We start from the raw sequence: 12,306 nt of genomic DNA, 5'->3' as shown, positions 1-12,306 counted from the left end.
GCGGGGTTTAAGCAGAGAGTTTGCTTGGAATGAAGCACAGAGGCCTCGTTGTTGAAGTCGTCGTGTCCCAGAGCCGATGGAGAGTGCCCCTCCGATGGGCGCTAGAATGAGTCTCCTCACGGAGGTGTAGTATGCCGAGCCGGTCGGCGACGAAGTCCAGGCTTCCAAAGAGGAAGGCCTGGGATGGCTCGAAGATGGGTGGAACCCGCATCCCAACCGGTGGGAGAGCGGGAAACTCGAGTGAGCCGAAGCAAATCGTATTGCCTGAGCCCGCCATGGTGAAGGTGGCGGAAAAGTGGGCCATCCGATGACCAAAAAGTATTGAACATACAACGTCTTCCCCACGGACGGCGCCAACTATCGGTGCATAAAGTGACCAACAAGTAAATATTTGTAGTTTTGTCGTACGTTGTGATCGGAGGTGGCCTAGCACTCAATGACACAGGGTTTATATTGGTTCAGGCAACGTGCCCTACGTCCAGTTGGAGTCGGTCAGTGACTTTATTCCTGAGCCCAGGTGCTCGAAGTTTACAGTGGGGTTACAAACGAGAAGGAGAAAGATGGGGGGTACAAGAGGTCCGATCAAACTCCGGTCGGAAGGGCCAAGAGCGACAGGAGCTCCGCTATGAGCTAAGTATTCAAGCGTGTGCTTAAGGTTCGAACCTGGCGGTTCTGAGGTTGTGAACTAGTGAACTTGGTCGATCTAATGAATCTAGAATCACTCGGATGAACCTGGATTAACTGAGTCTCTTGGGAGAGAGCGCATCTCCTTTTATAGATGAAGGGGATGGCCTTACAAGTAAGAGGAAGAGAGTACGTATGCTTCTAAACCTTGCTGTCCACGCCGACGGGTACAGGATGATGGCAGACGCCCACAACACTGTTGGATGTTAGATGCACGTGGGAGGCCACGTCATTTTGTTCGGGTATGGCAGATGTCGGTACCTGCTATACTGTTGATATCTAGAGGCATATGAGGGGTTTTACCATGTTCACTCGGTATGGTAAATGCCGGTGCCCAGAGACATGTGGGGGGAGCCTTACCATATGGGAGTTAATGGCGCCCACAATACTGTAGGAAAAAGTCGGCGCCTACAACACTGTTTGTGTCAGGGCGGTTGCAGAGTACTGTTTCTGCAGGTGTACAGGGTACGGTCCCTGGTATCGTGGTTCGACTTGTGTGCCTTGCCTTGCTTTCTCCGTTCGTTCCCTAGTCCTTTCCGGACGGGCGTCCCCGGTCGGTCAGTCCTAGTCGGCTCTGGTTGCGTCAGTCGGAGAAGAGCGGTGAACAAGATTTTTGCATACCCCGATCAGAGACGCGGGGTCAGAGTCGGAAGTAGTGTCTCGGTCAGGCCTTTCGGTCGGAGAGGCCTTCCGGAGGTGGGCTGAAGATCGAAGTGAGCGCTCCGGTCGGAGAGGAGACTGGAGTCGAAAAACGGGCGCCGTTCCTCCTCGGCCAGGCCTTTCGGTCGGTGATTGGATCGTCCTTTTGGTCTGTTGTTCTGATACTTGGGCCGGCCCATGAGTTACGCATTGTCTGCTTGGGCCGAGCCTTTGTTGGAAAGCCGGTCCGCGAGGGATCCCGGATTTATGAACCCCGACACAAATGTTGCAAGCATTTTGTACAAACCGAGTCAAACTTGTGACACACACTAATGATAACAATTATTTAGGGACGGAAGGAGCATGTGTTGCCAAGGCGCGCGTGGGGCATCATCATTTCCATGGATCCATCGATGGATCTAAAGAGATGCATCATGCATTGAGATGAGAGGCAAAAGGAAAGATGCTGCTGGCCGGCCGGCGTCGTGGTTTATCTAGTGCATGCCTGCTAGCTGTGCATGCATGTATAGATGTAGTGGGGGATTCAGGAGTAGGCCATCATCACACTTGTACAGTCAGCCATGCAGTCACAGACAACACACACAAGTCTAGAGCGAGAGAGACGATAGGAGAAATGATAGAGTGCTGTACGAGAGAGAGAGATGAGAGATGAGAGATGAGAGATGAGAGATTGAGAGAGACACACAAAGCTCGATGCTGCTGTCTCGTTGCTCTGCTTGCAATCGATTTGTTCCTCCACTACTGCCTGCAGGAAACCGATAGAGAGGGAGAGAGAGGGAGAGTTTCTTTGGTTGGTGTAACCCCTTTGTGGATGGGAAAAGGCTCCGGCCTTTCTATATAGATAGGCGCGCTGCTTTCCGATCTTGTTGTCCTGCCTCACAACTCTCCATCGACCGACGCCGACCAGTGGTGCAAAGCTACTATATCTGTCGGATCAGCTGTGCGGCTGTGCCTCATCCTTACCAACGTGTAAACCATGGCAGCTACCAAGCTATGCATGCCTACATAGATAACCTTTGTGTGCCTCTGTCTCTCTCTCTCTCACACGCACTGACGCACACAATTTGGTGACGGTTACTGCTATAGTATGTGTTCCTTGATTACGTTGATCCGTCAGGCGACTATTGCATTATGGCGAAAGATGGAGCTAGGTTAATAGGTAAACTTCCTTTGATCGGCATAGGAATGGTCAGATGTGGTTCAGTTGATCAGCATTATTTTATTACCGCGATAGAGCCAGATTTAGGATCTCATGCATTGTGATGCAACTTACTTTTGTGTTGTAGGGCAAGGTGTGAAACCAAGGCCCCATTTGGAGTGACTCCTCCACGCTCCCGGTTTCTTAACTGTGGCAGTATTGTAGCGGAGCCGAAAGAAACACTAATATGTGGATCCTCCCTTTCCTAGCTAGTGCCTGTTTAGTTTCTAAAATTTTGCAAAATTTTTCAAGATTCCACGTCATATCGAATCTTTGGACGCATGTATGAAGCATTAAATATAAATAAAAAATAAAACTAATTACACAGTTTAGACGAAATTCACTAGACGAATCTTTTAAGCCTAATTAGACTATGATTGGACACTACTGCCAAATAACAACAAAAGTACTACAATACTATTTCCCAAAAAATTCACCAACTAAACAAAACCCTAGTTTATTTTTACAGCCGTTTGCTCTTAGCTACAGTACACTATAGTACGCATAGTGCTGCACGGTACATACTTTAGGCCATGTTCGTTTCTCTTATAATCCATCTTTTTAGCTTATTTTTTTAATTAAAATAATATTTTTCTCTCATAATAAATCAGCGAGAACAGTATTTCAGCTTATTTTTTTTCAACGAACCGGGTCATTTAAGGCAGAGCCGGAGCTAAGTAGTTCGTGCATTGCAACACCGTTAACCCTGCGATGCATGCAATAGGACAACAGTCAAATCATCACTCCCATCCCGACACCCAGGCCATAAGTCAGGTGATTTATTAAGTCATGTAACTGAAAATCAGTGACTTATAAGTCATGCTTGTTTGATTGTAGATGATTTATAAGCAGTGGGCTCCATGCAGAAAAGGGTGGCTTATGAGTTTTAAGTAGGGATGAACCAACTTAAAACTTATAAGCAGGGGTAACTTATAAATTAATGGTGTTTGATAAAATCAATCACTTATTTCACTTTTTAACTTATAAGTAGGTGACTTATTTAGAACCAAACATGTCCTCGGCACTAGCAGGTTTTTGGGCGTTCTTTCCCCTAGCTTTTGTCGAGTACGTACAGATCATAGCTGCTGGGTAGGGTAGGGAAGACTCTAATAATATCACGCAACTGGTGTGTACGCATTTGCAGGGTGACCATATATATGCAAGATGATGTAATCGTGTCTATCTGTACGTTGACTAATAGATCAAACGACGTTTTGCTAAGCATATATCACACTATTGCTCCATCATGCGTATAATTATATATATATGGCGATCTTCAAATAAAGCTAAAGCTTGCTAAGAAATGACTAAAACGAGCTAGTATTTGTTGATATGTTTATTCTACATATGCAAATTATCCAATGTAAGGAACCTACACTTCAGTAGTAGCCTAGTAGGTGTGGGACATATATCCATCTTGTGAAAAAATTCCTACAATATATCGGACCACCATGACCCTAAGTGAAACCAATGTTATATGTAAAAAAAGTCCTAGCTACCAATATGGGGACACAGCAGAGAGGAGTGATGATGTGAATAAGAAATACCCGATCTACTCACCTCATTTCTAAATTATATATGTCATTTTAGCTATGTTCTAAGTTAAATTTCTCTAACTTTGACCATGTTTTAGAACATATATTTATGCATTATGAATGTAAGGAAAATGGACCCTAGGTCCATTTACTTTGAATTTTGGTGTTCGATGACCAACACAATTAAATTAGACTAATAAATTTGTAAATAATTGTTTTATAGTTTAATATGGTGTAAGACGCGACTTGGACGAAGGCGATATGATGATCCCACGATCAACACCATAAGCAAGACCCTAGAAGCACAAGAGAAGACCCAAGATATCAAGCAAAGTCCAAGCACGAAGATGGAAACCAAGCCGGACGCAAGATCGCGAAGAAACGAGCTCGACAGAGGTGACCGGACGCGGCCCTATGAGGACCGGATGCGTCCGATCAGTTGCTCGGCAACAGCAGGCGTCAGCAGCAGCGACCAAACTCTGAGCGAGGCAGTGACCGGACGCACGGACTTCACTGTTCATCATCGCGGCAACAACTCAGTGAGGACCAGACGCAGCAGCTATGGACGACCGGACGCGCCAGGCAGTGGTGTCCGATTGAGTCCAGAGAGGTTCCAGAACGACGAAATGTCGACCGGACGCGTCAGATGGTAAGCGACCAGACTCGCCAGAGAGTCCGATCAACAGTGAAAGCCAATGGTCGGCTTCAACAGTCAGGACGACCGGATGTGTCCGATCAGGACGACCTACACGTCCGGTCAATGGCAGAAAGCTAGGTTTCGTCCCCAATGACTACTTTTTCCATGGGACTTATAAATAAATCCCCCAACCTACCATTTGAGAAGTGGAGAGCTGGGGAAACATACCAAGGGTGTTGATACACCATTTTAGTGATCTTCACTTGTATAGTGCTTAGTGATTCATTAGGTGATTAGCGTAGGTGCTTTGTAAAATGCTTAGGTTGATTTGACCACCGCTTATGCGCTTGCTCTAGGTTTAGGCCTAGTGTTTAGTGAGGTTTTCACACCTCTTATCACTCGGTGCTTGCGTACACCATTGTTGTATATCGGAGGGGCTTGTAGTCTTGCGAGATCACACCAACCGCGTTTGTGGTGTGGACGCCATCGTGTACCGAAGGGAACAAGGCCTACGACGGTTTGGCCGAAAGCTTGATAGTGAAGACGGTGGGGAGCGATCCGGGAGAGGCTTACCGGAAGGCACACCGGAGACCCACTTGCACGTGGGGAAGGCCCAGGGCTATCCACAGAGTTACCCGACTGGGAGTTTGGCCCTTGTGAGGGAATCCTTACGAGGGGCTCCAACGAGGACTAGGGGGAAGCTTGAGCGCTTGTCGATACGTCGATAAAAATACCGGAGTCGTCGACGGGAGTTTACACCTCTACCTCATCTTTACCTTCCACATTTACATTGCTACCTTGGTTGTGTGCTTTACTTCCCTAGCTTACTTGATAGGCTAGTTGATAGGATTAGAACCTAAGTTGCATCACTCTTTTGCGGTAGAGATAGCAACACACCTAGCAAAACCGTTGTTGCACATTTAGATAGATTGCTTTCCTGCATAGGTTTTGACTAGGTGAAATTAGAGGCCTTAGTTAGAAGTAGAATCTTAAGTTGCCTAATTCACCCCCCCCCCTCTTAGGCGTCATGGTCCCTTACAATGAAGACATATTTCAGGAAGAATTTAGTAAAGCTAATCTGAAGTTATAGATGTTGGTATATTTTTCCATAAATTTGGTCAAGCTGGAGAAATTTGACTTAGGATGAAGCAATAATGACCTAGTATATTGTTTTAATTGTTGCCTCGGAGTTTTAGTTTTTGGATGGATCCTTAATTTTTACCATTGGGCCCACTCCTTTGTCTTAGGACTAAGATTTTCTTATCACGTTAGACATCCTAAGTGAGGGGCAGAGCTTAATTGGGGCCAAAGGTGGCCATGGCCCCTTGCTATTAGAAAGCTTCTTTACTATGTATGGAATGAGTTTTGAGGTTCATCTCTTAGCTTGGCCCCCTCTTTTTTATTCTTCTTTTTTATATATAGAAATTTGAGCATAGGACAAGCAAGTCCACTCTCACCTTCTTCAACGGGACTCCACAATTCTGCTGAGAGAGAGAGTGTGTGTACATATAGAACCGCTCAAAATTATTAGAACATAGTCTATTGTTAGGGACCGTGATGCCTAAGAGGGGGTGAATTAGGCAACTTAAAACTCTAACTCAAAATTATGATCTCTTTTTCTACCCTTAGCAAAACCTATGTAAAAGATAAACTATCTAAATGTGTAACTACGGTTTTGCTAGTATGTTGCTATCTCTACAGCAAAAGGAGTTATGCAACCTAGGTTCTAAATCTATCAACTAGCCTATCACTAAGCAAGGAAAGTAAAGCACACACCAAGATTGCAATATAAATACGGAAGGTAAAGAGTAAGGTAGAGATATGCAAACTCCCATCGATGATTCTGGTATTTTTACCGAGGTATCAAGAAGCGCGCAAGCTTCCCCCTAGTCCTCATTGGAGCCCCTCACAAGGAATCCCTCGCAAGGCCCAAGCTCCTGGTCGGGTAACTCCGTGGATAGCCACGGGCCTTCCCCACGCGCAAGTGGGTCTCCGGTGTACCTTCCGGCATGCCTCTCCCGGACCACTCCCCGTCTTGTTCACTATCAAGCTTTCGACCGAACCACCGCGGGCCTTGTTCCCTTCTATACACTGTGGCGGCCACACCACAAACGCAGTTAGTGTGATCTTGCAAGACTACAAGCCCCTCCGATGTACAATAATGGTGCGCACAAGCACCGAGTGATAAGATGTGTGCAAACCTCACTAAACACTAGGCCTAAACCATGAGCAAGCGCATAAGCGGTGGTCTAATCAATCTAAGCACTTCACAAAGCACCTATGTTAATCACCTAATAAATCACTAAGCACTATACAAGTGGAGATCACTAAAATGGTGTATCAACACCATTGGTATGTTTTCTTAGCTCTCCACATCTCAAATGCCCAGTTGAGGGGTCTATTTATAAGCCCCATAGAGAAAGTAGCCGTTGGAGACGAAATCTAGCTTTCTGCTACTGACCGAACGCTGCTTTTGTCCTGACCGGATGCATCCGATCATCCCGACCATTGAGCGCATGCGTTGATCAAACTCTGGGCCGAGTCCGGTCATCATTGACCGGACGCGTCCGGTCGCATTTGCGCCGCTCTGGACATGATCGGACGCTACTATTCCTATGTCCGGTCGATCTAGTGCTGCTGAGTTGTTGCTGCGACGATGAATAGTGTCACCTATGCGTCTGGTAACTGCTTCGCTCAGCGTCCGGTTACTACTCCTAACGCCTGCTGTTACCGAGCAACTGATCAGACACATTCGGTCCTCATAGGGCCACGTCCGGTCACCTCTATGGAGCTCGTTTATTCGTGATCTTGCGTTTGGCTTGGTTCCTATCTTCGTGCTTGGACTTTGCTTGATATCTTGGGTCTTCTCTTATGCTTCTAGGGTCTTGCTTATGGTGTTGATCGTGGGATCATCATGTCGCCTTCGTCCAAGTCACGTCTTGCACCCTATTGAACTACAAAACAACTACTTGCAAATTTATTAGTCCAATTTGGTTGTATTGGTCATCGAACATCAAAATCCAAAGTAAATGGGTCTAGGGTCTATTTTCCTTATAATCTTCCCCTTTTGGTGATTGATGACAACACGACCAAAGCAAGCAAATAATAAAATTTTTAGAATTTAAAAACTATTTACTTGCTAGGATGCAATGCAAAGGGCAAGGTTATATGATGCTAAAAGATACCTCATGTAAACATCTTTGGAAACTCATCTTGCCCTTGCAAATGTCCCCATGAGGCATTATGGTTTTAAACCTCCCCCTAACTCCATAATCCACTATCCTCCCTTTCTCGGATCATTACCACTTGTAAATTATTATGATTGGACTTCTTTTTAGTCCTACAAATTCTCCCCCTTTGGAACCAAACACCGAAAAGGAAGACATTAGTAGCACAAGGGAGGGTCAAACTTTGTGATCCTTTGTATGTGGAGTGGAATAGGTCACAAAATTTGACTCTCACATTACATAGATTAAGCTCCCCCTAAATATATGCATACATATGATGGAGAATATAGTTTATGCATAATTGGCAAATTAATGTTCAAGGGAGTTTAATCTATATAATGCATGGAGAAAGCATATAAATACCAAAGTGAAATCAACATGATAATATCGGTTTAGAAATATGTGAAAATCAATTTGATTTATACCACTTGCAATAGGTGGTGGATATTTGAAGTATGATGCTTAACTCCGAGGACTCTATTTTCCTTGCAATGTGACTACTACACATATGATAAGCTTGAAAAGGTGTTAGTCTCAAAGCATCCAACTTATAGAGTAACCTCCCCCTAAATTTGTGCACACAAGTATGGAATACTTGTAGGAGACATGCACATTGATTTTATAATAAAAAATACCACTTGAAAGATGACATCACATGAATGTGAGAATCATTTTCGAAAGTGATATTCGGGAGAAATTATCTACAATTTGGACTTTGGCATATATTAGATGAACAATTATAAAACAAGCTATGTGCCGTGCTCCTAAACAATTTAAACCATGTAGGTTTGCTCCAAGCGTTTGTGTGTTCGTAGTAACGTGTAGAACATCTTTAAAACCCTTTCACTTGTTGTTTCATATGTTTGGTGTACTGTTCTAATGTAGTTCTATTGTTTGCTTTGTGTATGATTGCATGGATGCTTGTGTGGTGCTTTTATGATCATGTCCAGTCGGTGAGCTATACGTGGTGAATCAAGAAGCAAATCTTTGAAGGTTTGGAATAGAAGAAGGATCCAAGTTTAAGGCAAGTATAGCATGAGACCATCCTTGTTACCTATTCAACTTTAACCATTTAATTCATCTTGAATGTGTCTACCTTTGTTGCCAATAAGGATATCCTAGATACTTGATATCTTATACCTTGATTCCTATGGGTTTATGCATTGGGTAGTATGATGCTAGTGCTCAACTACAATCATGATCTTGTAACTTGACTAATGGTATATGTAATAAACATTAAAAGATGCTTTTTAGCAACATGAAACAAGGGGGCTAGAGCATTGGGCTATTTTTATTGTGCTCTAGATTCCTCTCCCTAAGGACTTTCTGTAAGCGAACATCCGAGACTTACAGTACAACTGTGAGGGCTACATGGCTCTGACTTTAGTTCAGTATGAGGACATTTTCTAGCTTGTTAGAGGTTACCTTTATTGACGTAAGAATGGCTTGACGAATCGGATATAGTACGGCATCTATCCCCTTGAGTATAGGATGCGCGTCATTGTGCCATCGGGAAGGGGGGGCTCTACATCTGTTTGCCGAGTGAATCTAATGACCCTAACTTGTTAGATGAACCTTTGAAAGGCTTTATAGTGAACCCTGCCGACCTTCCTTGGTAATGGGTCAAGAGGCAGATCACCTCGGGCGAAAGGGTAAATCATGACTCACAGTGAAAGTGTACAACCTCTGCAGAGTGTAAAACTGGTATATCAGTCGTGCTCACGGTCACGAGCGGCCTTGGACCCTTACGGAATAGATGATGAACACTGATGATACTGATGATAAAGATGCTCATTAATGATTATTGTTTATGCTATTCATTATTCATGTTTACATGATCATGTGTTTATTTAAGCTTGTGAATAAATTTGTTGCCACCCAATTGCTAAAAGATGACTTATTAAAAGCTAATCGCAATTAAACCTGTGTCAGCCTTTTGAGCCTTATGAACCCCATGTTATATTTGTTGAGTACGACATGTACTTACGCTTGCTTTATTTTTCAAATATTTGGATAAAAATCCTGGATGGGTACCAGATTGCTAGAGTTTGGAGGAATTGAGCTTGTGATCAACCAGTCAGTTGTCCCTGTGGAATTAGAGTCTTCACCCGAAGATCGAAGTTGTCTTTCCACTGTTTGCTATCTAAGGTTATATTCTCTATACTAAGTACGTTATATATTGAGCATTGTCTATTGATATTACCCTTATTTATAGCTATATGTGAGATTTGACTTCCTGAGCTCACATATGGTGCGTATCTGATTTTGTTCTTAAAACCGGGTGCTACAGTTTATGATCGGAGGAAGTATCATCAATTGCTACAAAATCTATATCATATTTAATTTTTTTTAAACATGACTCTTTAGGAGTTGATTTTTGGATATGAATATGTTCACATTTTAAGACAAGTTCCCCCTGCCCTTTATTATTCTCTCTTAATTGGGGAAAAAAGTGAATGCTGGGGATGTATAACCTGGCAAACTAGCTCATGTTTAGGTGCGTGCAAACATATAGTAGTAGTGTATAGTACACACATGCATGTACAATATGCACATGATATGTAAAACCTTGAGTTTGATGTTCCAGATCAGATAATAAGGATCTTATTAACAGCTGACGGTGTGCATCATCAGCTCGATCGTCGATCTAAGCTAGGTCGAGCAATCGAGCTACAAGCTTAGCTTGTACACACTCTTATTGGAATGCATGTACACGTGTCCAGCATATATTGGGTGTGTGTAGGTTGTGCTCGTTGGCCTGGCTCCAACAAATAATAGTTCAGATGCACGTTTTTTTTTTAAATAAGGGTAGTTTAGATGCACGTTGGATCCGGTGGGCGGCAGGCCCCTGATGGGAGTTTAATCATCATATTCTCACCTATAATAGCTCGCTCCTCTGGGCCTTATAAGTTGAAGCAGGTTTAGCTAGGTTAGTTCAACCACGTACGTACTCCTACTGCCCGACACGCGTTGGTTGCACCTACGACCGAAATGCATGCATTAGCGTAGCATGGGCAGCATCGGAAATGGAGTACTATTGCTAGCTAGTAGCATGCAGATTACATGCCCAGGCCGACCATGCATACATACGATATGATGGTGCGCGCGCGCGCGCGCGCGTGCGTGCGCGTGTGTGTGTCTATATATATATATATATAGATATATATATATATATATATATATAGATATATATATATATATATATATATATATATATATATATATATATATATATATATATATATATATATATATATATATATATATGTATATATATATATATATATGTATATATATATATATGTATGTATATGTATGTGTATATATATATGTGTATATATATATGTGTGTATATACATGTATACACATATATACATATATACATACATACATGTATATATATATATATATATATACATGTATGTATATATGTATATATGTATGTATATATGTGTATATATGTATATACACATATATATATATATGTATATGTATATACATATATATATATGTATGTATATATATATATATATATATATGTATATATATATATATATATATATATATGTATATATATATATATGTATATATATATATATATATATGTATATATATATATATGTATATATATATATATATATATATATATATATATATATATATATATGTATATATGCTGGCCCGGTGGGCACGGCCCGCAGGGGGTCAAGCCGCCACGGCACGCTGTGCCTCCACGGGCCTTGTGCCTGGCCTTCGGTCCAAGCACGTTACTACGGGCCAAAAATCGTACCGTACCAGCCCGCTAACCACGGCCAAATTACCATGCCGTGTCAGCCCATGGCCCGGTGATCTTAACACACCTTAAAATGTTACTTCCATCACACTCTTCTTAATTTTCATAGTTGCACAGATTCATTCACACTCATTCATAAACCATTAGCCAAACCCATTTACAATCACAAATATAACATTCCAAATTTATTACAGATTCTAAGTTATAACTTTTAACCAAAAGCACCAAAGCAGACAATACAATTAGGATAAATGAGTTGTTTGTGCATTGTTGCCTCATTAAAAACCTTTCTAGGTAAAACTCACTCTTATGAGAAACCCTAGAAAAGGAAAAAGAGTGCAGCACAACTCTTAATTAAGTCTTCCATCATTGTTCAAATGTCTCAGATACAAATAACAGATCACTCTCAAGTCTCAAGTCTCAAGTCTCACACTCTCACAACTCTCAAGTCTCACATAGACACTAGGTACCAACACAAGCCATAGATGCAGATGTAGATGTGCTAGCCTCAGATGTCCCTGCAGAAGCAACCCCAGATGCATCTTCATCAAGATAGAGATTATCGAAGGAGT

The sequence above is a fragment of the Miscanthus floridulus genome, chromosome 1 (genome assembly GCF_019320115.1).
Source record: "Miscanthus floridulus cultivar M001 chromosome 1, ASM1932011v1, whole genome shotgun sequence".
Lineage (NCBI taxonomy): Eukaryota > Viridiplantae > Streptophyta > Magnoliopsida > Poales > Poaceae > Miscanthus > Miscanthus floridulus.
Note: the sequence above shows the minus strand (reverse complement) of the source record.